Here is a 4,758-nt window from a genome sequence, read left to right as displayed (position 1 = left end):
TAAGAGAGAGGAGAGACCTGAGACACACAGACACGGCAGGGGGTGGGGGGGCACATGGAAACAGGGGCAGGGGTCCTAGGGCCACGTCCTCAAGCCAAGGAACTACTCCAAGGGTGGCCGGCAACACCAGGGCCCGGAGCGGAGCTTGAGGCAGATTCTCCCCCGGGGCCTCCAGAAGGAACCAGCCTTGCCCACACCCTGATTTCAGAATTCTGGCCTCCAGAGGGGGGAGAATACCTTTCTGTTGTTTCCAGCATTTTTTGTCTTTTGTTATAGCATCCCAGGCACCTGATATGTCTGGGCATTCTCCTTGGCTCTGAATCTAAAGCAGCCCCCCAACAGAAAGCCCCATGGCTATAGCCCACAGGGACAGCGTGTCTGAAGGACTTCCCGTCCAGCACCCCTCATGCGTGTTCCGTGGCACCCAGTGCCCCTTAAGACGGGAAGTGGGGCTTGAGAGAAAAAGTGTCAGGCCCAGCAAAGCTGGGGACCCCCTCGTAATACTCCATAGTCCCCTGTTGTAAGGACAGTCATAGGAGCGGGTCACCGGATCTGAGATGCCCCAGAGCAAACAGAAAAGTTAAAGCCGGAGTTTTTAATGGGTCGAGTTTCTGTCAGTAGGATCTTCTCTTTCATTAACACTTACTAATATGTCAAAGGAGAGGGGGTGCAGACACATACAGGCCATCCTGGGCTGGTCCGCTGTGCTCAGCTTCTAGACGGTGAGACTAGCGGGTGGGCATGAAGTCCCGTGGTGGGCGCTGGCCCGTGGGTCCCAAGGCCGGTCTGCCCGGTGCCACGCTGTCTTCCTGGGAAGGGAAGGGAACGCTGGAATTTCTGGCAGATCCGAGTTACGCTCTCAAAGGAAAGTCACACCTCTTTTTCCCTGCACAAAGCTGAGCTGGATGCAATGGCGTAGGGTTTATTTTGTGGGGAGGGGTGTGCTGGTGGGGTCTGCAGCCTTTTCTGTCTAGAACTCTGTGTCCCCACACGCGGCCCTCCTCCCAGGCCGGGAGGGAGAGCTGCGCCCTCGGACCCGGGGCCGGTGAGCGGCTGCTCGGAGGACACGCCCCGTCGTGGAGCGCTCAGCAGTCTCCCAAGACGGCGCAAAGCGGAGAATGTAACGTGGGTCATTAATGGTTTTTTATCGTTACATGTTGAAATGATAGTATTTTGGATATATGGGGTTAAATTATACTATTAGAATAAATTTTACCTGTTTCGTTTAACTTTTACAAATGTGGCTACGGGCAAGCCTCACACTACATCCGTGGCTCCCTCTCGTGGCCGGCGTTAGATTTCCGACAGTTTCCTGACGTGCTTGACCGAGGCAGGAAGGGAGGCCTCACCTTGGCCGCCCCCCTTCCCCTGGCTTCCTTGGAGGCAAGATGTCAGCTTGCTGGGCCTGAGACTCACAGTGTACGCTCCCAGAGCCTTCCCGGTGTTCACTCCAGAGTTGAGATTGGGGCCATGTGAGGAGGGGCCGTTCATCAGAGTGTCTTTGGTTTTGATGGCTCACGGGGCGGGTGGGGAGCCTTCGCCCCTTGCCACTCACTCTGCTTTATGGAGGGTGGCAGTAAGAGTCCACAGAGTCTTTGGGTGGACCATGTGGGGGGAGCAAGGTGTGTTGGGCTCATTATCCTCCAGCCTCTGGTAGAAACAGGTCTGTGTCTGCGCTTGGTACGTGGAAGGCCAGGAGTCATCTGTGGGTTCTGGAAGGACAAGGGCTGGACTTTCCAGGACCCCACGTGGCCCAGCACAATGCTGAGCGCCAGGTAGTGGGTGTAAAAATGCCTGCTGATAGAGGACAGGGGGCCCTGGCGGCTTTTTTCCCAGAACAGGTCCCCCTTACAGCCTCTGCAAGCTCACTCGCTTCCCAGAGGCCTGGGGATGTGTTGAGGGCCCGCTGTGATTATGTCCCACCCACGCATGCTGCAAAACACATTTCCTTTAGCTGCTAAAGGGCTATAAGGAGGTAGAGAAGACACAGGGCAGAAGTGGGGTGACTTGGTGCGCTCTGGCCAGCAGGGGGCAGGGTGGCTCGCGCCTTCTCCCCTGCGCACTCCCAGAGCAAGGATGTTCGGCAGGGTCCCCGGACCTGTGGCCATGAACCCTTGCTGAGGAGGGTCAGGCTGTACTTGGGGCTTCATTTCTGCTATTCATTGGAGGCCACCATGGATGGACTGGAGGGCTCTCAGGGACTTGAGATGATGTAAATTCATTTTCTTTTTTTTTTTTTTTTTTTTTTTTTTTTTTTAAAGATTTTATTTATTTATTTGAGACAGAATGAGAGAGACAGAGAGCACATGAGAGGGGGGAGGGCCAGAGGGAGAAGCAGGCTCCCTGCCGAGCAGGGAGCCCGATGCGGGACTCGATCGCGGGACTCCAGGATCATGACCTGAGCTGAAGGCAGTCGCTTAACCAACTGAGCCACCCAGGCGCCCTGTAAATTCATTTTCTTAAAAAGATTGCTTCCTTGTTTCAAAATGAATGGAGCCATGCTCAAATAATAGGAACGCATTGAGAAATGGTCATGGAGAGACACCGTGGCGTTAGCTCAATATTAGAAAGGAGAGGTAAGCCAGGAGCCGCAAGAAACCACCAGCCCTGGGGCGTGCGATCCGTAGAATTAAGGTACGTGCGATAGATTATAAATCAGATACTGATAAATATCATGTGTGCGTCTCTTCAAGGACTGAGGTCTAAGAGTCATTCCACGTCGTGGAAGCAAAGGCCCGTGACTGCTCCTCTTCCTCTGCCAGGACATTCCAGAAACTTCCCTGGGGTTTGTCTGCTTCCTTTTATTGACACCTGTTTGTGTGCTTTCAATTTCTCAAGTCAGTGTTGCAAATGCCTGCTTTGGAAGATGCCCTCCTTGCCTCCCTGGTGTTTCCCTGCGGGGTTCATGAGCAGCCCCAAGGCTCAGTGGGGCGGAACGGGGACAGCTCCCACCCCCATGAGGAATGAATCCCCTGGGCACGAGGGTGCAAATGTCGGACCCCAGGTCCAGAGAGTTAAACAATATTAAAATTCCTGCCCTCCTTTAGGGATGACTGTCTCAGACACATTCGTCTCATCCTGAGCCTCTTCTTCCATTCTGGCTTCCCTTCCTTCCAGTGCGGGCGGCCCTGGGGTCCAGGGGTCCTCCTCTCGAGGGGGCGGGGTCTGCTTCCTCCGGCCAAGCACCTTCCACTCTCACCTCACATGGGTTGCATCTAGAAGACATTGTGGTTTATTGCATTGTGTTTTATATTACCTAGATTGTTCAATTGCCTCTGATTTTTATGAGGAGAGTGCAGTAAAATGCTTGCATCACTGAACAGCACTGATGCTGGCTACTCAGAGACGGCGAGCTCTCGCACTAAGCTGCCGGCCCGTGGAGACAGCACAGCTGGATCCTGTGCTAGAGGGTCTCGGGGGAAGGTGGATGGCGTGGCGTCCCTGGGCCAGAAAGGCCATCCTCCGGTGCAGCACCAGCATCCGCCCCTCGGGACCCGGGACGCAGCCTGGCTGCTGGAGCTCCACCCCACACGTGTTGTGCACAGACGGGTCAGTTCTCTGAGCCAAAGGCTGTCTGTGATTCCTGTTGGCTGGACCGGAGCAGGGCAAACGCCTGGGTTCAGAGAGGCAGCTTCCAGACGAGGGAGCTCTAGCCCTTGCCTTGACTGCAGGCTAAGCGGGCGGCCACCCAGCTCTCTCCCAGACGCCTCAGCTCACACAGACCCAGGAACACAGGGTGCTAGAGACACTGAGAAGCACCCGTATCCAGGAGATGGGGGTGGGGAGGCAGTAGAAAGCCTGAAGCCCACCTCTCGTCCCTTTGCTAACAACCGCTCTGTATTCTTGGGTATTCAGGAAGGTGATGTGAATGTCCCCTGCCCTTGTGTTGAGCACTGCAATAATAAAAAAGGCATTTTCTTTTCTTTTTCTTTTTTTTTTTAGTAAAACCGGTTCCTGCTAAATGCCCTGAATCCTGCTGTGGGAGTCCTAGGCTTCCCATTCTTGCTGAAGCTTCCCTGAGCCCGAGCAAACAAAGGTTGGCGGGCTGAGTTCGCGCATCTGGGAGCAGAGGGTCTGGCTGAGTGATGGGACCCCACACACGGGCACAGGGCGGAAGGATGGGGAGCCTCATGCAGAACTGACCACAGGGCGCCGTGGCAGTATGGCCTTACACCCTTCCCGGACCCCAGTGTGGCCCACAGCCCCAGCACCCGGGCCATCCGGCCAGGCCAGGCCTCAGCCTCTAGGAGAGCATCTGTGCGTCTGGGCTCAGGATGCATCGTCCTCAAAACAAAGGCAGCGCCTCCCAGATTCCTTTCCTGCCCTCTGCCAGAAAGCCCCACTGCCAAGACACACAGGAATGTGTGCCCGCCTCCAGCAACTCTAGCCGAAGGGCCTGGCCGGGGCTTTGATCTGGGTCCTGGAGCGCAGTGTGGGAAGCTCGCTGCAGCTTGGGCCTGGGAACAAGCCCAGGCATCCCAGCTCGCTCCCTCCCCTGCAGCGCTGGGTGCAGGGGCCCAGAGGACAGCCAGAGGTACCAGGACGAAATGCCAGTCTCACTGGAGGGAGGCTCCAGACATCCAGGTGCAAACCGTGTCCCAGCTTCCGGCCTGGATGCTCGAGAGTGCCCATGCTTTCCCACGAGGTCACAGAACGCATGCTCCTGGCTCTCTGTCACCTGTCGTAAATCAACCCGTGCCTGCTGGCTTCTCCTTCAGTCACCCATCCACCAAACACACTGAATCCTCACCACCCCAC

Source organism: Neomonachus schauinslandi, chromosome 1 (genome assembly GCF_002201575.2).
Source record: "Neomonachus schauinslandi chromosome 1, ASM220157v2, whole genome shotgun sequence".
In the NCBI taxonomy this organism is placed as follows: domain Eukaryota; kingdom Metazoa; phylum Chordata; class Mammalia; order Carnivora; family Phocidae; genus Neomonachus; species Neomonachus schauinslandi.
This window is presented reverse-complemented; position numbering follows the sequence as displayed.